Below are 27,527 nucleotides of genomic sequence, written 5' to 3' on the forward strand. Positions count from 1 at the left end.
TTTCAAGTTTATAACTCAAGTTCACATGTCAATAACAGAAATATTCCCATCGTAACATATATTTTTGTTTGCAAGAACTTATATAAAAGTTAGTGTATGCTCAGTGGTTTTAATGTCCATTAATTGAATAAAAGTTTGATATGGTACCACCAAATATATATTGAAATGCTTGAGACTAAATTGTTATTAAACAAATAAAGTCTAGGTAATAGTTCATGCCTGTTATTTTCCTTTAAGACCTATATTTTTCTCCAGTTTGGCTTTATTAATCAATATATCTTTATCAAAATCATATTTGAAGTCATTTAATCCTTTGCAACCTCAAATCCTTTTGAGTTGCTCAATCACTGCCTTAAAAAATCTTTTTGAGTAAATTAATAATAGTGTTACTCATTTATTTTTGTCCAATTCTTTTTGACACTATGGACTATAGCCCACTAGGCTCCTCTGTCCATGAAATTCTCCAAGCAAGAAACTGGAGTGGATAGCCATTCCCTTCTCCAATAATAATCTAGTAATAACACCAGAGCACCTGACTTGCCTCTTGAGAAACCTATATGCAGGTCAGGAAGCAACAGTTAGAACTGGACATGGAACAACAGACTGGTTCCAAATAGGAAAAGGAGTTCCTCAAGGCTGTATATTGTCACCCTGCTTATTTAACTTATATGCAGAGTACATCATGAGAAATGCTGGGCTAGATGAAGCACAAGCTGGAATTAAGATTGCCGGGAGAAATCTCAATAACCTCAGATATGCAGATGACACCACCCTTATGGCAGAAAGTGAAGAGGAACTAAAGAGCCTCTTGATGAAAGTGAAAGAGGAGAGTGAAAACATTGGCTTAAAGCTCAACATTCAGAAAACTAAGATCATGGCATCTGGTCCCATCACTTCATAGGAAATGGATGGGGAAACAGTGGCTGACTTTACTTTTCTGGGCTCCAAAATCACTGCAGATGGTGATTGCAGCCATGAAATTAAAAGACGCTTGCTCCTTGGAAGGAAAGTTATGACCAACCTAGACAGCATATTAAAAAGCAGAGACATTACTTTGCCAACAAAGGTCCGTCTAGTCAAGGCTTTGGTTTTTCCAGTGGTCATGTGTGGATGTGAAAGTTGGACTGTGAAGAAAGCTGAGCACCGAAGAATTGATGCTTTTGAACTGTGGTGTTGGAGAAGACTCTTGAGAGTCCCTTGGACTGTAAGGAGGTCCAACCAGTCCAATGAGTCCATCCTAAAGGAGATCAGTCCTGGGTGTTCTTTGGAAGGACTGATGCTAAAGCTGAAACTCCAATACTTTGGCCACCTCGTGCAAAGAGCTGACTCATTTGAAAAGACCCTGATGCTGGGAGGGATTGGGGGCAAGAGGAGAAGAGGACAACAGATGATGAGATGGCTGGATGGCATCACTGACTCAATGGATATGAGTTTGAGTATGTCCATCACTGGGAGTTGGTGATGGACAGGGAGGCCTGGCATGCTGCAATTCACGGGGTCGCAAAGAGTTGGACACGACTGAGCGACTGAACTGAACCAAAATGGAAAGTATGATGATTACCACAGTATCACTTAATTATCATAATTATCCATTGAGATTTTAATTTTAAAGTGCAAAGAATATTTCAAAAACACTATCCATTTCTATCATTAGACACATACACACACAAACACAAAAATACACAATTCTGTCTAGCCCTTTTAAGAATTTTTAACCTGATACAGGAAGTAAATGATACAAATAAAAACAATGAATTCAAATTGAGAATAAACATTCTATGTAGAAACATTCTGGAAGAATTTTGAAAGTAAGTTGACAGTTGTGGTGTTGGTGTGAAACCAAACTTAGATTTCAACCTACTTTTTCAACCTACTGTCATGGATACCCATAGAATTTATTTTGTTATTCTATTAATGTTTAATACTAATAATATATATTTTTAACATAATGGAATCATCCAAAGCACTTAAGTCACCATGTTTCATGATATGACAACAAAAATATCTATATTTTGTTTGTTTTATTAAGTTAATATTCACTTAAACACAGCAAAATATCTGCCTTGTTTAAAAGTAGATGTAAACACTATTTACAATGCTTTAAATATAACAGAATTATTCAGATAAGGCAGATTATAATAACTGATGAATTTATAACTTAGAAATAAGCAAGTGTAAGTAGCCCAGACCATTCTGTTTATCACTCAGAATATAAGCCACATTAAATATGAGAAGTATTCTAGAATTATAAGAACTTCATGAAGAAAATTCCTACCATATTTAATTATTATTCTCTGGGCAATTTAAGTGTTCTTTTAATTCCATTACACCAACATTTATATTATGTGAATCCTAAAAATACCTCACTGTCAAGAAAGTTTTATGGAGTTGACTATGGTATTGTCAAGCATCTTAGTTCTACTTTATTTCTGTATCTTGAGTAACTGCTTCTCCCTTACACAATTTCTAGTGATATAAATCTTTCCTGCTTAAAAAAAAACCGAGCTAAGTAAGTTATGAAATACAAATCATATTATCTAACTCATAAAACTGTTGAAGTACTTAAAATGACAAGGAAATGATTTGTGTGAACCCCCTAACCTCAAATTTAATGTTGAAAAAGAGCATTTTTACTGAACTTACACTGCATTGAAATGTGAAAAATTATCACATTCCATTTCTATATAAGATAATTTTAATATCATTACAAAACATTTTTGTGATATATAAAGTAGTTCCACAAAGCCCAAAATTAAAAACAAAATGAAAGTTTATACTCGCATGCTAAAGTAATTTTTTCTATCTGATATTCAATTCCACTTAATCCAAAAATATTATAGTTCAATTACTTTAACATATTTATCAATTGTATATACATTGTTATAAATTTTGACAACTACAGCTTCTATTTTAGTGGTGAAAGAAAGTGAAACTGTTAGTCGTTCAGTCGTGTCCAACTCTTTGTGACCCCACGACTGTAGATGGCCTGGCTCCCCTGTCCATGGGTTCTCCAGGCACAAATACCAGAGTGGGTTGTTATTTCCTTCTCCAGGGGATCTTCCCAATACTCCCAATACAGGGATGGAGCCCGTGTCTCTTGCACTGTAGGCAGAGTCTTTACCATCTGAGCCACTCACACATTAAAACAGGCAAGAACACACAATGGAGAAAGAACAGTCTTTTCAATAAATGCTATTGGGAAAAGTGGACAGATTCATGCAAAAAGATGAAGCTGGACCACTATTAGATCATATACAAAAAAATTCAAAATGTATTAAAAACTTGAATATAAGACCTGAGATCATAAAATTCCAAGAAAAAAGCACAGGCAGTAAGCTCTCCAATAACTGTCCTAGCAATATCTTCTTGGACCCGTATGCTCAGGTAATAACAACAACAAAAAAATAAACAAATGCAACTATTAATATAGTACACTTAAAAACATTTGCATAGCAAAGGAAACCACTAATAAAACAAAAAGATAGCCAACAAAATGGGAGAAGATGTTTGCAAATCATATCTGATAAGGGGTTAATATACAAAATACATAAATAACTTACACAATTTAATATAAAAAAACCAACAGCTCAATTAAAAATTGGGCAAAAGACCTGACATTTTTTCCAAAGAAGACATAAAGATGGTTAATTCTGAAAAGGGGGGCTGTTCATTTAGGAGGTCAGAAAAGAAGCTGAGGGAATAAAAAAGTATAATTGACTCGTGAAAGTGAAGCTGAGTCAAGAAAAGTATATACTTTCAGCACGCTTCAGACAGTTTCAATCTTTGAAAAACACTGATTTGGAGTAAGCATTTTGTTCTGAGGCCTTACAATTCACATTTTAAAAGCTGATTATTGATTTTTTGAATATGTTTTTACTGAATTTCTATGTTTCCTCTTTGTGTATTAACTTATTAATTTTAACATATCTAGAGTTCTGCATATGACTAATGTTAAGTTTGTCTATATCTATAGTGTTTTCCCAAAACAAGTTTAAGATTATAGTGAGACTTCATACAGGAAGTGTGAGGTCTTCCAGGAGGAGGTAGCCACTTTGAAATAAACAAACACATGACAAAGAGGAAAAAGGTACTAAAAACCTCAACTTGGTGAAAAGTAAGTGTTTATAAATTGCGTCTTTTCACTCAGAGAACAAAAAAGGTCTAGATTCAGTGGCTTAACCATCCTTGACCCCCAAACCTGAATAAAGCAAAGTGAACTTATTTAGTGAATTAACTAGATAGAAGTTCTCAGGAAGGTCCAAAGCTAATCTGACCAATCTCTTTTTACTATCATTCACCAGCTAAGTTAAGCCATCCAACCATTAGTCTTCAGGCCAGCTTAGACTGGATAGGAAGGAAGCTTTGGGAATCTATGTTTTGATGCATGTTTTATGGAAAACCTTACTTTAAAATTAAGAAAATAAAAAATAAAACAAAAGCTCTTCAAATAAGATGTGGTACAAAAAGATGAATTAAAAAAAAAAAAGCAACAGTAGCAGCAAAGAAATAATCAAATTAAAAGCAAAGATATTTACAAGTGGTTCACCTGCATAGCATGATTCTTCCTTCAGAATAAGCAAGAATATAGTTTACCTTACAGGGAACTCATATTCACTCTCTTTGAGTTGTCTTTATTTCACATAAATTGACCCTGGCAAGATGCTGCAGAAGTGACTGTCACCTACTATCCTTGTTTAATTTCAATATAATGACCATATTTATTTATCTTTTCACTTCAATAATCCCTACTTTACCACCTTCTGATATTGAGCAGGGCTATAAAACATTCCCACAGTCATCCATGCCCCTAATTCTACTGCTCCATAAGAAAAATGAATAAATGAATGAACGCATGATGAATGAATAAGTAATCATCATGTGCTTCCTTTAAGGTTATGCTGCCCGTTTTCTACAACTATGTTAATTATGGCACCTAGTGAAAACAATAATAGTTGTAATCTGGTACAACTAAAATAAACATTTGAATAGGAATATGCATTTTCCAAGTCAAAAGTTAAATAGTAATTTCAAGGCCAAAAACTGAAATAATATGAAAAATGGAATTGAGTTATGGAATATAAGATGTTTCCCAGGTGGCGCTAGTTGTAAAGAACCCACCTGCCAATGAAGGAAGCATAAGAGATGTAGGTTTGATCCCTGGGTAGGGAAGAGCCCCTGGAGAAAGATATGGCAACCCACTCCAGTATTCATGCCTGGAAAATTCCATGGATAGAGGATCCTGGTAGGCTACGGTCTATAGGGTAGCAAAGAGTTGGACATGACGGAACACAAATGCACACATACATATAAGATGCTAGAGTTAGAATTTCTCTTAAAGGAGAACTTTAAGAAAGCTCATACTGCATCCTACTTTCTTTAATTTTTAATATATGTGCCTATAATGTATCTGATGTCATTATTATATTTTATTTATATATTTTATTATACTTACATTATTATATTTCATTTAGACATGAAACATAAAGAATTGGGTTAAGTTAAATTAACCTTTGTTATTATCAATAAATGAAGGAGATTAGTAAGAAACATGGAAATATTAAAAAGTAACAAATGACATGGTTAGAGATGAAAGGATTCTGAGCTTCTAACACAAGGCTGTGTCCCAAGCCAAATGAGAAAAAAATCTATTCTGTATTTCACAGTTTATAGAATGTTTAGTTAATATTAAAATAATAGAATTAATGGGCTATGAAAATATATTTCAAAAATAGCAAACTAAACACAGGAGCCTGCTCATTCTTAAAACAGTATCAGCTTTAGCTTTAATACTGATTTTATATGACTGTAAAATATATAAAGCATTGTTGTTTAACTTCTCTGTATTTTAGTTTCTTCCTTAATAAAATGTGAAAACTAATTAAAGCTCTCTAATAAAATGTGCATGCAGTTATTTAATGCAGAATTGTGCCCAGAATATATTAAACAATTATTATATGTTAAATGGAAAACATATAAAATAAACAGGTTACAGATTTCTTAAATACTCATACCTATTAATCTTTTTTGATGGCCAAACTGTTGAGACAGCCACATTTATTAGAATAAAAGTAATGTACATGTTTTGTATTATTCACATATTTCTACCTCCATAAACATCATATATGTCTTTAGGGAGCAAATGTGTGATTTTAAATATTCACTTCATTATTTCTAAAAACTGATGTTATAAAATGAGAAAACTGGAATCCCTAAGGTAAACCTCTAGTTATAACCTTGAGTAGATATTGTATTTTAAGTAGTAAACTCTGACAACATTTCCTGGTTGTGTGAACATCTTTACTACTTTAAAATATTTCCATGGCTTGCTTTTGTACTTTCTTGGCAAAACCTAGCTTTTCTTGGGAAAAATGAGGGATGGAAAAAGAGTAAAAGAAGTGACATTCTCTTCATCATCTCCAGTCATATGCTTTGCTAGTTATTTGTTCACTGTCACACCTTAAATTTTGAAAATTATTTTCAGTCTCCCAGATTCAACACAGTTCTGACCCAATTATTCTTACTCAATAAGCATTGATTAACTCATTACACCATTTATGTTTCTGAAAAATACAAATGAGAATAAAAAAAAATTATTAATAGAGAAACACAGTTACAACATAATGTACAAACATTCAGTGGAGAAAATGAGAGATTAATGTTTACGATATGGAGTAGGGGAGTCAGATAGTCAGATATATGGCTTAAATAAAAGCAGTTCATTCCCACAGTTGTGCTTCCACTACAAAAGGGAAGATGGTAAAAAGATATAGCATACAGGAAGCAAGAGACCTTGGTCAAAGCCTGCAAAGAGAATATGTAAAAGAGAGCAGAACCAGGAAGAACATTAAAGCAGAGGTTCAATACCTTGAAGTTTTGACCCAGAAAATCTCTACAGGAACCAACCAGGAGACTAGAAATGATATGAAGTAAAGTTCCCAATGTAATATGAAGGAATGATAGGTGGACACTAAAGATCTATATGTTAATAAATACCTAGAATCTATGGTGATACCTAGCAAACAAGATGTGCTCGTGAAGCCAGGCCAGGTATGAGAATGAGTTGCAAAATACAGGGTTCAAGTGGCAGGAGATAGACAGAAGGGGAATAAGACCTTTAGAAGTAAATCCATATAATATCTTAGGAAGGGAGGTCTGAGAATTGTGATTGCTTATTGTAAAAGACTGCAACTTTCAGGTAAAGTCCTTGATATTTAAAAATTGGCACAGCTAATACTATCAGAACAATACCTTTAAATAATATTCCTTTTTAATACTAAGACACTGAAAAATATAGGGATGGAGTTGATGGCAAAGTTTAACTATATTTAGCATGTTTATTTTATAACATGAGAGGCTTATTTTAACACATTTATTTATGGACAGTTTATATGAATAGAAAAGCTGTACTTTATGTCAAATAGTTACTGATTTTCAGTGTCTCCAGGAAAAGGTAACAGTATTTCAAAGTGTGATGACTTAAGATTGGTCAGTAAAGTTAATTTCAGAATAAGAAACAAAAGAAAATAAATAGGTGACTTGAAGAAAATTGGAAAGGTGCACTATTATTTAATTATGTTATGTAATAAAAAGGTCTAATTAAAGGGTTTAAGATCAATTTTGCACCAAACACAGGTACAAGTTCCAACATTTCCATTTCAGTTGTTTTGGACTTAAAGCAGTAGTTACATTAAAAGTATATTCATTTTAAGGCAGAAAGTGAAGAACTAAAGAGCCTCTTGATGAAAGTGAAAGAGGAGAGAGAAAAAGTTGGCTTAAAGCTCAATATTCAGAAAACTAAGATCATGGCATCTGGTCCCATCACTTCATGGCAAATAGATGGGGAAACAGTGGCTGACTATTTTTCTGGGCTCAAAAATAACTGCAGATAGTGATTGCAGCCATGAAATTAAAAGACACTTACTCCTTGGAAGGAAATTTATGACCAATCTAGACAGCATATTAAAAAGCAGAGATATTACTTTGTCAACAAAGGTCCATCTAGTCAAGGCTATGGTTTTTCCAGTGGTCATGTATGGATGTGAGAGTTGGACTATAAAGAAAGCTGAGTGCATAAGAATTGATGCTTTTGAACTGTGGTGTTGGAGAAGACTCTTGAGAGTCCCTTGGACTGCAAGGAGATCCAACCAGTCCATCCTAAAGGAAATCAGTCCTGGGTGTTCATTGGAAGGACTGATGCTAAAGCTGAAATTCCAATACTTTGGCCACCTGATGCGAAGAGCTGGCTTATTTGAAAAGACTCTGATGCTGGGAAAGATTGAGGGCAGGAGAAGGGGACAACAGAGGATGAGATGGTTGGATGGCATCACTGACTCAATGGACATGGGTTTGGGTGGACTCCGGGAATTGGTGATGGACATGGAGTCCTGGCGTGCTGCAGTTCATGGGGTCTCTAAGAGTTAGACACTACTGAGCAACTGAACTGAATTGAGCTGAAGATTTAAAATAGTATATTGATTTGTTTTTACAAAAAGTTATATAATTAAGTCCAACTGATTGCAATTGATGACATCAAACTGGCCATTCTAATTTTACCTGCAGTTCTGAGGGTTATATTAGTACATTGTTGCCACTTGATTGATATATTATCCCAGTCCTTTATAATACTTTCATGAATAGCCTACACAGTGGAATTTCAATGTCAAAATATTAAAACTATTATGTTTCATCCCTAAAGCATTTTTTCATTTTATTCTGAAGTCATTTTAAAATATATTATTAGAAATTACTAGAAATTTCTTTCGCTTCCTTTTCACTTTCTAAATTTAAAAAAAATTAATAATGTTATTTATTTATATTTGCCTATGCTGGCTCTTTGCTGCTGTATGGGCTTTTCTCTATTTGTGGCAAGTGGGCTGCTCTGTAGTGGTGGTGCGTGGGTTTCTCACTGCAGTGGCTTCTTTTGCTGCAGAGCATGGGCTCTAGGACACACAGACTTCAGGAGATGTAGTGGGTAGGCTTAATAGCTGCAATTCCCTGGCTCTAGAATGCAGGGTCAATAGTTGTGATTCACAGGTTTAGTAGCTCCACACCATGTGGGATCCTCCAGGAAAAGGATCAGACTCATGTCTCCTGCATTGGCAGTCAGAGTCTTCATCACCGAGCCACCAGGGAAGCCCTGCTATAGATTTCTTACTTAGCAGATATCTGATGCTTGTTTCACATCATATTTGTTTAGCCATCCTTCTATTTGTTCATAATTCCATAGTTTAACTATATTTGTTTGTACAAGAAAAATATATAAATCATATAGAAATATATTCTCACTTGAATTTTCTAAGTTATCAGTAATAGTTGAAAATACCATAAAACAACTTACTGATTTACTCAGTAAACACATAAGAAATTAAATGTGGCAATTTACAGTCACTATTCTGTTTTTCTAGGATAAAGAGAACTATGTAGACTGAATGCTAAATTCTAGGAATTTATTTATTTTTTTGAAATATAATTGATACATAGTTTTGAAAAGACACTATATGAGATCTTGAATCTATATGAATAAATAAAGTGCATAGAGTTAAAGATAACTAATATGTAAACATTAAAAGGTGCAAAGCATTTTTTGTTAGAAATACTTTTTCTTTGCTATCTAACCTAAAATATAGCTGCATTAAGCAATGATTGTAAATCTTTTTGTAATTTCCACTCAATTTTGCTGTAAATATAAAATTGCTCTAAAAAACAGCCTATTTTAAAAGTGAAGAAAAAATATAACAGAAAAGTATATATCTATTGACCTGTAATGTATAAAGATATAACTTTCAAATAATGGCCAGAGGGAGTGCAAAGGATGAAGTGATATACATTAAAAATTGTGTAAACTATTGAAATGACTTTGGCATTAAAAAGTGACAGAATATTATAAATTAATTTAAATCTGCAGAAGTTAAAATTTAACATACAAAAAGAGCTAGTAGAGGTTGAGAGGGGAAGATATTGAAAAAAGAATGAATGGATTAAAAAACACTATTCAACTGTACAGGTTCTATCAGAGATATAGTTTAGGTCCAAAGAAACATAAAGCTTGAAAATTAAAGTATGGAAAATGATATACCACCATGTTAATGGTAATCAAAAGAGAGCTGAAGGAGTTATAATAATATTAGACAAAATAAACATTAAGCCAAATAATTGTTACTGTAGACAAAGAAATACAATTATAATTATAAAACGATGGTGTGGGGGGGTCTATCCATCAAAATGATATATCTGTAAACCTAACAGCACGTAACAACAAAGGCCCAAAAACATGAAACAAAACTGACAGAATTAGGATGAAAAATAGCAATTTGACAATAATAGCTGGAAATTTAACATTTTAATTTCAATAATGGATAGAACAATAAACAGAAAATCAATAAAGAAACAGAAAATTTCAGTAACAACTATAACCCGTTTAGAATTAAAGACATGCATGAACACTCCACAGAGAATGCTTATATGTAACAACAGCAAAATACAGATTCTTCTCAAGTACATAAGAAACATTGTCCAGCTAGACCAAATATTAGGCCATAAAACAAGCCTCTTTAAATGTAAAAGGACTGAAATCAAACAAAATACATTATGAACCTCAATGAAATTAAATCATGTCAATAACAGAAGGAAACTTGATACATTTACAAATATGTGGAGATTAAATCATGCAGTCCTAAATGAAAAGTGGTTCCAAAAAACCACAAAGGAAATTGGAAAATGCTTTGAGGTAAAAAAAAAAGTATGAAAACACAGCAAAGAACATACAGGATAAAACCAAAACAGAGGACAATTTAAAGCTGTAAACACCTATATCTGGAGAAGGCAATGGCACCCCACTCCAGTACTCTTGCCTGGAAAAATCCCATGGACAGAGGAGCCTGGTAGGCTGCGGTCCATGGGGTTGCTAAGAGTCAGACATGACTGAGAGACTTCACTTTCACTTTTCACTTTCATGCATTGGAGAAGGACATGGCAACCCACTCCAGTGTTCTTGCCTGAAGAATCCCAGGGATGGGGGAGCCTGGTGGGCTGCCCTCTAGGGGGTCACACAGAGTCAGACACAACTGAAGTGATTTAGCAGCAGCAGCAAACACCTATATCAAAAAAGAAGAAAGATCTTATATCAATAATCTAGCATTCCTCCCTAAGGAAGTATAAAAGAAGAGCAAACTAAACCCAAAGCAGCATTAGAAAGACAGCACTAAAAATTGAGATCAAAATAAAGTAGATAAAAGAAAAACTATAGATAAAAATCAACAAAAGAATAAGTTAGTTAAAAAGATTTTAGAAACCTTTATTAGATAAACAAAAGGAAGCCTAAAAAGAAGGCTCAAATTACTAAAATCAGAAATAAATGAGGAGAGATTACTATCAGCCTTGCAGAAATAAAAAGGATAAGAAAACACTATGAAGAAATATATGCCAAAAAATTAGGTAATTTAGATGAGATGAACAAATTGTGAGCATGACACAAAGTACAGAAACTGACTAGAAAAAATAAATAATCTGACTAGAACTATAACAAGGGAAGAAATAAAGTTAGCAGTATGAAAATGTCTAACAAAAGAAAGGCTGGGCCTATATGGATCCACTACTGAATTCTTCCAAATATTTAAAGAAGAATTTTCTAAATAATAAGAGATAAAGAGTAACTTAACAACTTATTCTATCAAGTCAGTATTATCTTTATACCAAAACCAAACAAACACATCAAAAAGCAAGAAAATCATAGAAAAAATGTCATATAAGAATATAGACATAAATATATTAACACAATATGACCAAACTGCATTCAGCAACATATAAAAAGCATTCTATACTATGACCAAGAAATATTTAGCTCAGGAATACAAGGTCACTTCAACATAAAAAAATCAATCTATTGTGCCATCTTAACAAAAATAGAAATAAAAAATCTAACTATTATCTCAATAGACAACAAGAAAGCATTTGTCAAAAAGCACTCTCTACTTATGAAAACACTCTGCCCTCTAGGAATACAAAGGAACATTCCCAGTCTGATATAGGGCATCTATGAAAAACCTATAACTAATATAATGTGTTCATGCATGCTTAGTCACTTCAGCTGTGTCTGATTCTTTTTAACCGCATGGACTGTAGCCTGCCAGGTTCCTCAGTCTGTGGGATTTTCCAAGCAAGAATACTGGAGCATGTTGTCATACCCTCCTCCACAGGATCTTCCTGACCCAGGGATCAAACCCAAGTCTCTCCCATCTCCTGCATTGGCAGGTAGGTACTTTGCCACTAGCACCACTGGGAAACCCCAGCTAACGTTATACTTAATAGCAAAAGACTGAAATTGTACCTATTAAGACCAGGAACAAGACAACGATGTTTATTCTCATTACTTCTATTCAACATTTTACTGGAGGTTCTAGCCAGTGACAAATCAAGAAAGTGAAAAGACAGTTCAGATAATGAGCGAGAGCATTTGCAAATCATATACTTAAAGACTTTAATCTATAATATATAAAGAGCTCTTACAAGTCAACGGTAAAAAAGAAAACCTAAATGGAAAATGAGCAAAAGATCTGAATGGTTATTTCTTCAAAAAAGTATAAAATGACCAATAAGCACATGAAAATATGTTCAACTTATTAAGGAAATGTAAATCATATGAGATCCCACTTCACACACAATAGGATAGCTCTGCAATAAGACAGATAAAAACAATTGATGAGAATGGGCAATTGAAATCCTCTACATTGTTGGTGGGGATGTAAAATGGTGCCACTACTTTGGAAAACAGTTTGGTCATTCCTAACAATGCAATGCAAGGAAATCAAACCAGTCAATCCTTAAGGAAATCAACCTGAGTATTCATTGGAAAGGACTGTTGCTCAAACTCCAATACTTTGGCCACCTGATGTGAAGAGTTGACTCACTGGAAAAGACCCTGATGCTAGGAAAGATTGAAGGAAAAAGGAGAAGAGGCCAGCACAGGATGAGATGGTTAGAAAGCATCACTGACTCAATAGTACATAAATTTGATCAAACTCTGAGAGATAGTGGAGGACAGAGGAGCCTGGCATGCTACAGTCCATGGAATTGCAAAGAGCTGGACATGACTTAGTGACTGAGCAACAACAACAAATAATGTTAAATATAGTTAGCATATGACCCTAGATATATGCCCAAGACTCTTGGAGGAGGACATGGCAATCCACTCCAGGGCTTCCCTGGTAGCTCAGATGGTAAAGTGTCTGCCTACAATGCAGGAGACCTGGGTTCGATCCCTGGGTCGGGAAGATCCCCTGGAGAAGGAAATGGCAACCCACGTCAGTATTCCTGCCTGGAGAATTCCAGGGACCGAGGAGCCTGGTAGGCTACAGTCCATGGGGCTGCAAAGAGTCGGACACAACTGAGTGACTTCACTCACATTCTTGCCTGGAGAATCCCACATATAGGTTATGTCTGATAGGTTATGTCCATAGGGTCACAAAGAGTCAGACATGACTGAAGCAACTTAGCTTGCACACATACCCTCAAGAGGATAGAAATCATATGCTCACACAAAAAGCTAGCACATAAATTTTAATAGCAGCTTATTCATAACAGCTGAAAAGCAGACAAGGCAAATTCCTATGAATTGATGAATGGAAAAACACCAGCTCATCTATCTGTACAATGGAATAGTATTTAGCCATAAAAAATAACAATATATTAGCATACAGTATAACTTGGCTGGCCCTTGAAACATATTATGTAAGAAATCAAACATAAAAGGCCACACATTGTGCAATTCCATTTTTATAGTATGTCCAGATTAGGTAAATTACATAGAGACAGAAAGATGAGTGTTGGCCAGGGACTGGGGGAGGGAGAAAACGGCTGCTGATGGATATAAGACTTGTTTTGGGGGGTGAGGAAAACTTTTGATATTGGTGATGATTAGAGAGCTTTAGAATATACTAAAATTCACTGAATTCTATACTTGAAAGCATTTTTTTTACAGTATGTTGGTTATGTTTCAGTAAAAATATGAATTTAAAAATCAAGTCTACAAAAGTTCAAGATGCTACATAAATAAATTAAATGTCAAATAAAATTATAAATTCTAAAAAAAAAGAAAATAATTTGGGCATTCAATGCATAACATGACAATGTAAAGCATGAACACAAAACTTAATAGATAAGCAAAGAAGTATGTATCAATGTGATATATAAAGAGGAACATAGTCAATAGAAACTGAACCAAAACTATACATATGAAAAAATATTAGCAAACAGAATCAAGCAATACAAAATAGGTCATTTCTCACATATATTCTAATTCTTCAGTCAACAAACATCCTGTAACTCTGACTCACCACACTGTCATCTTCATTTGTACAAACATATTTGCTCTACCAAAGTGAAATATTTGACAATTCATTTCATATAAATGACCCTTAACTTATGGATCATTAAAATTTTTCTAAAATGCAGTTCTATTCATGTTACTGAGTTTTGTACTTATGCATTTTAATTATCTATATCCAATCACTTGTTTATTATATTAGAAAGAAAGAAAGAAAGTGAAGTCGCTCAGTCGTGTCCGATTCTTTGTGACCCCATGGACTGTAGCCTACCATGCTCCTCCAACCATGGGATTTTCCAAGAGTACTGGAGTGGGTTGCCATTTCCTTCTCGAGAGGATCTGCCCAACCCAGGGACTGAACCTGGGTCTCCTGCATTGTAGGTAGATGCTTTACCATCTAAGCCACCCTCAATTGACTAATTACTATATTAGAAGACACTTCTAATTATATAATTAATTATGTCACATTTTAAAATGTGGGAATATGTTCATGTTAACAATCTGAGAACCTCTATCTGTACATTACCTTTTTTAAAATTCTGTGTACCTATTGCTCCTGTATATAGTTAACATTTTATTCTCCCTTGCTTTGGATATCTAAAATCTCAAATATCTTGAAAAGTCTGGTCAATAAATTACTTCACAGTGTCTTGTTTTGAGATTATTTTACCTTAGAATATTTTAAATTTTATATTAATGAGAAATGGCTCACTTAATTGTGTGTATTCTTTTACTTGTACATAAATGTGATAATTATTATCACACTTTGCAGTACTTTCCACTAATATGCTTCAATTTATGCATTCACATCATCTTAGTGATCACAAAAAATAACCATTTCTAAGTCTACATCCAATATGTTTCTGAGGAGACACATAGGAATTGACTGAAAAGAAAATTAAAAATCTGTTTTCAAAGCCACGACAGAGTTACATTTGGTTCTAGATATGATAAGCAACTTTCTTTGTCGCAGAGTTTGTAGAATTTATAGTTATTTAATCTTTAGCAGTCATTCATAGTTCATATTAGATTCTTAAATATGTGAAATTTACAAGTGCTTTTGGACCATATATTATTTTTCATCAGAATCCCTCTTTATCATTGTGGCATCTTACACATACTGATGATCTCCAGTCACAAATAATTTTGAAAAAAAAATCTTTTAAAAATTATATTTTTCAAAAAAATTTTAATTTTAGAGTACAGATCAAAGAAGATATATTTTCTTTTAATGAGGAGTAGACTTATGGAGAACATATTCATGGTTAAAGGAAGTGAAAGTCGCTCAGTAGTGTCTGACTCTTTGCTACCCCACAGACTATGCAGCCCATGGAATTCTCTAGGCTGGAATAGTGGAGTGAATAACCTTTCCCTTCTCCAGAGGATCTTCCCAACCAAGGGATCGAGACCAGGTCTCCCACATTGCAGATGGATTCTTTACCAGCTGAACCACAAGGGAAGCCCGAGAATACTGGGATGGGTAGCATATTCCTTCTCCAGCGGAGCTTCCCAACCCAGCAATTGAACCCGGGTTTCTGGCATTGCAGGCAGATTCTTTACCAACTGAGCTATCAGGAAAGCCTGGTTAAAGGAAATAAATTATATGTCAATCAGTTTAGTGCAATCTTAAGTTGTGGCCAATTTAGATTTTCTGCTATTTCAAGTGCAAAACCTTTTAATGGACAGCAAAATCATCAGCATTAGCCACAGTAACTGGCTCTTTATCAATGTCATATGTTGTTGAAATTCTAAAAATAAAAGTGGAATTCAAAATAGACTGTCTACCATAGTTATTATTAGCAGTGCTCTGAGGAGATATGCATCCCCTAGTAAAACTACAAGTTCATATCAAGCACTGCTGCTGCTAAGTCACTTCAGTCGTGTCCGACTCTGTGCGACCCCATAGACGGCAGGCCACCAGGCTTCCCCATCCTTGGGATTCTCCAGGCAAGAACACTGGAGTGGGTTGCCATTTCCTTCTTCAATGCATGAAAGTGAAAAGTGAAAGTGAAGTCGCTCAGTCGTGTCCGGCTCTTAGCGACCCCATGGACTGCAGCCTACCAGGCTCCTCCGTCCATGGGAGTTTCTAGGCAAAAGTACTGGAGTGGGGTGCCATTGCCTTCTCCGTATCAAGCACTACTAATAAGAATTGAGTAACGGATTCTTGGCAGTATAAAGCTCATTTCTTCTGATATCAAGTAAAGCTTAGTTAAACAGAGCAAGAGTCAAAGGAAATATGACCTCCCACATGGTAATTGGTAAAGAACTTTGATTCATTTGAGTGTGGTTTTCTTCTTCATCCTTAGTTGGGTAGGCATGGTTTTCAGGCATTATCTCATAAAACAAATAAGTATTCAAAGAGAGCCCCAAAAGACAATTTTCCCAAGGGTTAACAATACACTCAATTTGGAGAATGGGATACATATACAGGACATTACCAAAAGATGTGATTAAAAATTTATTCTCAAATTTATCTTCCTATAAAATTGCTTGTCAATGTCTTTCTTACATATATTTAAATAGCAAAAACATTTTTTTTTAAATCTTTGATTCTTATCCTGCTTCATGCCTTGATTATTAAACCCTAAATTTAAGATCCAAGTACTAGGGCATCATGTCTGTAACTTGGTAGATTCAGAAAATAATATGCATGTGTATGAATGTGTAATGTGTGCACAGACTGAGATATAGAAACAAAAGAGGGAAAGAGAAAACAACAGCAAATATGACAAAATGTTAACTTTGGAGAAATTTGGTTGAAGGTTGTACAGAATTCTTTGTATTATTCTAGAAACATTTCTGTGTTGAAATTTTATCAAAATAAAATTTAAAAGAAAAAACAGGCCCCACTTTATAAAATTCTTGACTCTGTTGTCATTCAGAAAGTTAAAAACAGAAATATACAGTTTTCTATGAAACTTAAAAAAAATGAGAAATCCAAGTTCTATAACAGAAGCATGTACAGACCCATTTAGATAATAAGTTTCTTTCCAGAATTTATAGGGCTCAATGGAAGTAAGTATATGGATACCAGAATCTTTCATTTTGCACAACATATTTGCTAATAGTTCTTTCTTAATTCCATAAGGCATACCTTTAGGAGAGAGACTGCTATTCCAAAGTTCTGATTTATGAAATGCAATAAGTAGTACTATAAATCTCTGACTCTGTAATAAAGAATAGAAAATGAATTCCTATAGCTTTCTCCTGGAGAACAAAATATATTCCTTTTCTCTATTACCTACTTGCAATACAAATTTTGTATCGTAATTATATTCACATAATAGTAGGTGTGAGAAATACATGTAATAAGGAAGTGAACATCAATTTACATTCCTGCTATATTATTGCCAATATATCCAAGTATAATTTGTGGATAAGTAAATGGACAGTGTGACCCATATACTCTCTTGCTTGATTATATTTCAGCTGCCTTTTTCTCTAAAGGTACATCTCAAAAAGCGGGGCATTTTTATTCATTCTTTAGTATAATATATAATTAAACCTGTCATACAGTAAAATAGTAGTAATTCTGCAGATAACAGAAAATCTAATAGATGATGAATGGATATTCTAAGTCCTTGTATCTTTACAAGAATCTCAATAAAACCATACAACTGCTTGTCAACCTTGATTATCTCATCATAAAAACAAACAAAGCTTTACAAGTCATTTATTTTTTCAACAAACATTTGAGTGTGTTCTATGTGCTACTGATTTTGTAGTCTTCGGGGATTGGCAATGAACAAAATGGAAAAAATAAAATAAAATCCCTGCCTTTTGATAAGCTATTTGAATAGAGCAAAAAATAAAAATAGACAATTAAATGTAATGTAATATATATAGGATGATTAATGTGGGACATTAAAAAAACAAAACAGCTCAAAGGGAAAGAATCTATCTATATCTAAACCTATATATCACAAGTGAAGGCTGTATTTTAAATTAAGTGGGAAGGGGAGTTTTTTTTATAAAGTGACATTTCAGTATCAGTGAAGATGTAATGCGAAGAGAGTTTTCACTCAGTGCAAAGTTCTTAAAACACACACAGAAATAGTTGGTCCTGCCAGGTTTCAAAGAAGAGGGTGTAAAGGAGAGAAGAAAGAGAAAGATTACTAACTCATTATCAGAGAAATGCAAATCAAAACCACTATGAGGTACCATTTCACACCAGTCAGAATGGCTGCGATCCAAAAGTCTACAAGTAATAAATGCTGGAGAGGGTGTGGAGAAAAGGGAACCCTCTTACACTGTTGGTGGGAATGCAAACTAGTACAGCCACTATGGAGAACAGTGTGGAGATTCCTTAAAAAACTGGAAATAGACATGCCTTATGATCCAGCAATCCCACTGCTGGGCATACACACTGAGAAAACCAGAAGGGAAAGAGACACGAGTACCCCAATGTTCATCGCAGCACTGTTTATAATAGCCAGGACATGGAAGCAACCTAGATGTCCATCAGCAGATGAATGGATAAGAAAGCTGTGGTACATATACACAATGGAGTATTATTCAGCCATTAAAAAGAATACATTTGAGTCAGTTCTAATGAGGTGGATGAAACTGGAGCCTATTATACAGAGTGAAGTAAGCCAGAAAGAAAAACACCAATACACTATACTAACGCATATATATGGAATTTAGAAAGATGGTAACAATAACCCTGTGTACGAGACAGCAAAAGAGACACTGATGTATAGAACAGTCTTATGGACTCTGTGGGAGAGGGAGAGGGTGGGAAGATTTGGGAGAATGGCATTGAAACATGTAAAATATCATGTATGAAATGAGTTGCCAGTCCAGGTTCGATGCACGATACTGGATGCTTGGGGCTGGTGCACTGGGACGACCCAGAGGGATGGAATGGGGAGGGAGGAGGGAGGAGGGTTCAGGATGGGGAACACATGTAAACCTGTGGCGGATTCATTTTGATATTTGGCAAATCTAATACAGTTATGTAAAGTTTAAAAATAAAATAAAATTAAAAAAAAAAAAAAAAGATTACTAAGATCCCAGGGTAGGGGGTGGGGGGGTGGGGCTAGATCATGTAGTAATTTCAAGAACTTTGGTTTTACTTCAAAATGAAATGGGAAGCTATTGGAAGGTTTTGAACAAAGAAGTGATCTTATTCTGCCCGTGAAATTGAGTATAATTCATTATAAGCAGAGAGAGAAGGGAGAAATCCATTTGAGAGGCTATGGTTGTAATGCAGAGGCCAGATAATAGTGACTTGGATCAGTCAAATGTCTTTCAGTTACTCCAGACAAGGTTGATCCAAACTTGGAAACTCTGTCCCAGTTTCTCCTCCTAGAAAATTAGTGAATTAGATTGATCTCTTTGTTTCAAGAGTTAATGCTCCATTAGCATTTGAGTGCCCTAGAATGGAAGTCATAGCCAATTTGAGTGGAAAATAAGTTTAATAAGACAAACAAAATGTTTCCATGTATATCAAGATGCCTATTCTTCCGCCTTTGTTTAACATCTGTATTTGTATTTGCAGAGCAGCTGCTGCTGCTGCTGCTAAGTCGCCTCGTCCTGTCCAACTCTGTGCGACCACATAGATGGCAGCCCACCAGGCTCTCCCATCCCTGGGATTCTCCAGGCAAGAACACTGTAGTGGGTTGCCATTTCCTTCTCCAATGCATGAAAGTGAAAAGTGAAAGTGAAGTCACTCATTCGTGTCCGACTCTTGGCAACCTCATGGACTGCAGCCCACCAGGCTCCTCTGTCCATGGTATTTTCCAGGCAAGAGTACTGGAGTGGGGTGCCATTGTCTTATCCATGCAGAGCAGCAGTGGAACCCATAGAGTATTTGTCACAGTCTTGAGAAGGAAATGGCAACCCATTCCAGTACTTCTTGCCTTGAAAATCCCATGGATGGAGGAGCTTGGTGCAGGCTACTATCCATGGGGTCTCAAAGAGTCAGGCACGACTGAGCGACTTCACTTCACTTCACTTCACTTAACAGAAGACAGGTGCCACAGGCAAATTAGGATAATTTGAAGAGGAATTATAGATAAGGACTCTAATTACTGAAGCATGGGTAGGGTGTAGGGGACACACAAGGGAGAGGCCAGCAGCCATGGAGCATCACCATCTGTAGGATCACAAGAACAAGAAGAAGAGTTTAATAAAATTGTAAGTGAAAGAGAATCCTGTAGAGCAGCATTGTTAAAAGGAAGAATGATCCATTATGAAGAGAAATATCCATTTAGGATTACTTCTCAAGGTTAGGACTATCCTCGGGTGGTAAATATCCCAATGTCACTCTCTCCTCCTGACCATACATCCTCTTTCTTATTTCCATTGTCTGAACGGAGAAGAGAGCCACAGGCCTCCAGAAATGGATACAATCTATACCTGTTAGCTCCCAAGGGGACATAAACTTTACTAGTAGCCCTGGAGGGACAACTGGAAAATACTTGATACAGAAGGCAATGAAAAATGCTTTTGTTTATTATTCATATATGTATTCACATATTTTTTAATCATTCAAAAGAAAAAATTGCTGAATATATCCAATATTCCTATACTAGTAATAGTACTGGGTTTATGGTGACAATTTGAAGGGAGGGAGGTTTTCTAATAATAATAATATAAAAGGCACAAATCCCCAAATTTTATTCTAGTCCATCCTGTATCTAACATTCAGTTGAACACAATGAAGATAAATAAGAAATTATATGGTATTAGTTACTCTATCTTTTATTTCATTATTTTCTTCTAATGAAGAGTTTGGTCCTTTCTGGAAATCCTTTCAGAAAATAAAATGAACAGGAACCAAAATTTATAAAAACAGTTAGGTATGAGGAATGCTGGTTGGAAATCCTGTATCTTTGATGTGGGTGGCCACACCTGTAGAAGAACATATAAAGGTTACTGAAAATTATAGAGCCATCCGGGACCCAGTTCTGATTATCACACCCAAACTAATCATCGCTACAGGCTAACAGACATTTTTACTGATTTATATAAAATTTAATGACATAGTCAAAATAACAAAGATAAAAATCAGATCATATCACTTCTCACTCACAACGCCCCAACTGCTTGGCCGATTGCTGAGAATCAAAGCAAAGTTTCCTAACAACATCTGTGAGAATATTAAAAAAAAAAAAAATTGGTGTCCTCTCCTTGCTATCTCTCCATCCTCATCTCTACCTATGCCCCAACTCCACTTTGGCCTCTATTTCAGCCATAGTGCCTTCTTGCTGTTCCTTGAATATGCCAGCCTTTCTCCCTTGCACTGTCTGTTACTTCTGCCTGGAATATTTTTTTCAAAGATATCAGCACAGCAAATTCTAATACAATCTCATATTTCTGCTCATATGTCACTTTATCAGTAATGCTTTCTCTCACCATCTGATGTAAAATAGGAATCTCTCACACCAATCCATCCCCACCCAGATTATCTCTGATTTCTCAGCTTCATTTTTCTCTGTAGCTTTTGCCACTACTTTGTGCTTAGTTGCTCAGTAGTGTTCAACTCTTGTGACTTTTATATATATATATATATATATAAAATTTATTATTTCCTTATTTCTTACTTACATGTTTGTTCAGCTTTACAAATAAAACATAACTAAACCTTCACTGGCACAAGGGCAGATACATTTGTCTGTGTTGATCATAGTTTTATTCCCAGGTGTTAGAACATATATACACTGATGTATGGTAGATACCCAATACAATTTGTAGAGTAAATGGATAATGAATACTTTGAAGTTTGGGCCAATAAACTGAAACATATGAATGACCAAGTGATAATTTTACAACTCATTAAAATTTTAGTTTAAAAGTTAGAAGCAGGCATGGAGTTTCCTAGAAATGGCTATATAAATGATTTCCTATGTCATAACAAATAATACCAGAATAAAGGTCTCCTGGAAAGTATAGGAATGAAACTCACACAGACCATATAGTAAAGAAAGCAGCTTTCTTCTTGATAAATGAAGGCTACTTAACTGCCTTGTGAATAGATGTTCAGAGAAATATGAAGAGAAACAGCAGAACAAGCATTATTAAAAGCAATGTATCTTTCATACAAATAAGTACCTTAACAAATATGATGGTAATAATAATGGAAGTGTAGGTTGAAGTGCTTTTTAATAGCTACTAGATTATGGATAACAAAATGAGTATTTTTATTTTCTGCCCAAGCTTATCTACATATCTAAGATATTTATATGCCTAACTATTAAAAGTAATTTTAAGAGATAGAAAGTACAATAAGAACCATGTTGCTGTTGTTTAATCACTCATTCATGTCTGACTCTTTGCATCCCCCATGGACTGTAGCCCCCCAGGCTCCTCTGTCCTTGGGATTTCCTATGCAAGAAAACTGGAATGAGTAGCCATTTCCTTGTCTACCCAAGGAAAGATCCAGGGGAAAGATCCAGTAGATCCGGGGATCTTCCCAGTTCAGGGATCGAACACGCGTCTCCTTCACTGTAGGCAGATGCTTTACCAGTGAGCCACCAAGGAAGCCCAGGAACGATGTAGAGTGAGCTTTTCACCAGATAATTTTATTCTATTGGAAGTTGAAACATTGTCCTCAAATATACATTTCATGATGAAATCCTTTTTACAAGCAAGTGAGATGAACAATAATGCAATAATTGCTGCTCTTCTTTTGTAAGATCATAAAGTCTCTTCAGGTCTATTTACTTAATCACAGACTCATTTCTAGTAAGTGTAAAACTGAGACTTAAATTCGGGTCTTTTTTCTTTAGCCAAGGTTTACTCATCAAGATGCTAACATAAGCATGTAAACAGTGTATCCTAACAGAGACTGAACAAATATTCATATGCAACACACACACAGTGGCAGTAAAGGCCATACTTTTCTTTGGTTATCAGTAGAGTACCCCACTCAGGAAAAGCAGAGCAATTAATTGATTCTTGATTTGTATAGATAGTTCATCAGAACACAGAAAAAATATAAGTGTTATCCAGTACTTGATATTTACAGAGAAGGCAATGGCACCCCACTCCAGTACTCTTGCCTGGAAAACCCCATGGATGGAGGAGCCTAGTAGGCTGCAGTCCATGGGGTCGGTACGAGTTGGACACGGCTGAGAGACTTCACTTTCACTTTTCACTTTCATGCATTGGAGGAGGAAATGGCAACCCACTCCAGTGTTCTTGCCTGGAGAATCCCAGGGATGGGGGAGCCTGGTGGGCTGCCGTCTATGGGGTCACACAGAGTCGGACACAACTGAAGCGACTTAGCAGCAGCAGCAGCAGAATTCATTCATTTTATCTTGATATCAACTATCAAGAACCTATGAAGGAAGTAAAAACTTATTTAAAGATAATAGTCAAGAAAGTGAATAGGGAGAAGTCTAACATGTTTAATTTCAGGAAAGTGGACATCAAAACCATTCTTGGAAATGTACTGTACTGTATTTCATTCTGGGCAGCACTTACAAGGGTATGTACATGACAAACTCAAGCTACATCTTAAAATTTGTGCATGTTACTAAAAATAAGCTACAACTCAGGTGAACGCTCATGCGTGTGTGTGTATGTGTGTTTGTGGGCATCTGTATCAGGAGTCCGAAAACTACTGTTCTTGAACCAAATTCAGCCTGCTGCCTAATTTTGTATGTAAAGTTTTATTGGAATACTGTCAATAAATTTATTTATATAATTTCTCCTGCTGTTTATATGGTACAACTGCTGAACTGAGAAGTCAGAAGAGAAAACAGATGGCCCTCAGATTCTAAATCTTTCAGTTCAGTTCAGTCGCTCAGTCATGTCCAAATCTTTGCGACCCCATGAATCGCAGCATGCCAGGCCTCCCTGTCCATCACCAACTCCCGGAGTTTATCCAAACTCATGTCCATGGAGTGGGTAATGCCATCCAGCCATCTCATCTTCTGTCATCCCCTTCTCCTCCTGCCCCCAATCTCTCCCAACAACAGGGTCTTTTCCAATGAGTCAACTCTTCGCCTGAGGTGGCCAAAGTATTGGAGTTTCAGCTTCAGCATCAGTCCTTCCAATGAATACTCAGGATTGATCTCCTTTAGGATGGACTGGTTGGATCTCCTTGCAGTCCAAGGGACTCTCAAGAGTCTTCTCCAACACCACAGTTCAAAAGCATCAATTCTTCAGCGCTCAGCTTGCTTCACAGTCCAACTCTCGCAACCATACATGACCACTGGAAAAACCATAGCCTTGACTAGACGAACCTTTGTTGGCAAAGTAATGTCTCTGCTTTTGAATATGCTATCTAGGTTGGTCATAACTTTCCTTCCAAGGAGTAAGTGTCTTTTAATTTCATGGCTGCAGTCATCATCTGCAGTGATTTTGGAGCCCCAAAAGATAAAATCTGACACTGTTTCCACTGTTTCCACATCTATTTCCCATGAAGTGATGGGACCAGATGCCATGATCCTAGTTTTCTGAATGTTGAGCTTTAAGCCAACTTTTTCACTCTCCTCTTTCATCAAGAGGCTTTTTAATTCCTCTACACTTTCTGCCATAAGGGTGGTGTCATCTGCATATCTGAGGTTATTGATATTTCTTCCAGCAATCTTGATTCCAGCTTGTGCTTCTTCCAGCTCAGAGTTTCTCATGATGTACTCTGCATAGAAGTTAAATAAGCAGGGTGACAATATACAGCCTTGATGTACTCCTTTTCCTATTTGGAACCAGTCTGTTGTTCCATGTCCAGTTCTAACTGTTGCTTCCTGACCGGCATACAGGTTTCTCAAGAGGCAGGTCTGCTATTCCCATCTCTTTCAGAATTTTCGACAGTTTATTGTGATTCACACAGTCAAAGGCTTTGGCATAGTCAATAAAGCAGAAATAGATGTTTTTCTGGAACTCTGTTGCTTTTTCAATGATCCAGCGGATGTTGGCAATTTGATCTCTGGTTCCTCTGCCTTTTCTAAAACCAACTTGGACATCTTGAAGTTCACAGTTCACGTATTCCTGAAGCCTGGCTTGGAGAATTTTGAGCATTACTTTACTAGTGTGTGAGATGAGAGCAATTGTGTGGTAGCTTGAGCATTCTTTACTATTTGACATTTTTAGGAAAAAACATTTATTGAACTCTGATGTATGGTAGTTGATATATATCTAGGTCTAGACCTGGATATAGATTTGAAAAACCAAGTCAAATATCTCCTCTAGCATTGTAGGTGATATTTGGATAATTATGAGTATGAAGGAGATATTAATGATGTCTGGAACACAGTGTATTATGAAATATAACTACACTTTGCTCAGGTATGGTCTTCATTGAGAGCCTGATTTTGCATCCTTTCATTGGCAGAGATTTACCTGAAGAATCTGTATTATCTACAGTGTTGAATGATCTGATATTTGAGTGTCGATTTATATTTCTGATTTACTCAGCCTTGATGGTGACCTTGACATCAAGGGTTTAGAGAATGATTCTAAGGTGCAATCAAGTAGTTGTAACTTCTACTTTAGAGAAGCAGAAGTGTCATTTCAGAGATCCTTAAAATACAGAATTGAATTTAGCTTGCTTTATTGACAAGTTTTATGCTTACACCACACTGAAGTAACAAGGTTAGCTATCCTCTTGGATATCACTGTCTCATATATCATTTTTTAAAGTCCACTTCTTAAAATACTATGAAAGAGTCATACGATAAAGTAATTTCAAACATCATCTTTATATGGAAAATTTCAGCCACGGTTATTGTTGATACATTGCAGTAGTCAAATCATACACCTACAACAGGAGTCACTTTCTGAATTTCTGTGAATGCGACAATAACAAAAGAAAGAAGACTGCATTGTGTTAAATACTGTGAGCAGGGCTGCAGACAGGGATGTGATATTCTGAAACATTAACTTAGTAAGTGTTAAGAATACACTAAAATATTTCTGGATTTGTACATCATATGCATTTCTTAAAATTTTGCTGCTTATTAAAACTTTTCAAATATGTCATGAACTTATATGTGAAAAGCAATTATAGATTCATATCATTCACTACTTGTGCAGGACTGTCCTCAGCAGTGTAGGGGGCCTAGAAACTTTGGTCGCTTATCAGCAACATTCTCCAGTAATTGGGACAATAAAAAGTGTACCAAATTTCCAAAAATATTCCTAGGAATTGTAACATAAAAGAACTAATATGAATCCATATTGGATTTATTCTGTTGGCTCTAATCTTCGTGTTCTGTTTCCTGTGCTTAGTAATGCTGGCTCTCCACCTCTGTAAAAGAACACTGCTTAAAGTCTGAAATACACATGATTAGCCTTTTCTCAAAGCTCTGCTTCCCAGGCTTTACTTTTAAAGGTATAACTTATTTTCACTCAAATATAGACAAAAAGTCACAGGAGAGAAAGTAACAATTTTCTTGTTGGAGGTTTACAGGAATATTGTAAGCAGACCTACATGTACAGCTGCAAGAACAAAGCATTACCACATTCTCTCTGGGGTCTGGCTAGCACCAAGTAGCCTATGACAGCTACCCACACTTCCTTCTCATTTAGTTAAAAGAAGCCTGACTTCTAACTCGGGTCTTTGGGACACTAATTCACATCTCCTCAGTCTGCTGGCTTTCAAGATGAAGTCACTATTCCTTGCTCAATACCTTGTCTCTTGATTTATTGGCCTGTCAGATAGCAAAGTGTAGGAGGTTGGACTCGGTAACAGGATCAGTGCCACTTCTATTGAGAACCATCAGCATAAATGACCTGATTGTACATTGTTATTGCCATGATTAGTTTTATACTCTTGATCATATCATTATCATAGCTGAATCAATCAATAAATCATGTTTATTGAAAATATTCTATATACAGTTACTTTCTATTCTTTGAATGTTTCCTAGTTTTGAGTACTGGGGATTACATGGTTAACTGGGAGCTCTAGAATACTGCAAACTATAAATATCCACCATCCTTGCTAAAGGTCAAATACCATTTCATTGTCACTTCTAAGGCCAGCTACGGTATGTGTGATGACATATAACAAATTGTGGAAGTACACAAAACCTGAGGGATTAAACATTCAATCCATTGGAACTGAAACTCATGTGAAACTTCCAGGTTCAAACCCAGAAAATCCATTATTTATGATTTCAGAAAAACTATGGAAAAATACACAGTGAACTTCTTGATAAAGAAGTCTAAGTTCCTAAAATTTACATATAGGGGAAGAAATGAGAGAACCGAGATCCAAATGTAAAATTCCAGGTCTGCCAAGATTTGTTTGACT

This window comes from Bubalus bubalis, chromosome 6 (genome assembly GCF_019923935.1).
Source record: "Bubalus bubalis isolate 160015118507 breed Murrah chromosome 6, NDDB_SH_1, whole genome shotgun sequence".
Taxonomy (NCBI): Eukaryota; Metazoa; Chordata; class Mammalia; order Artiodactyla; family Bovidae; genus Bubalus; species Bubalus bubalis.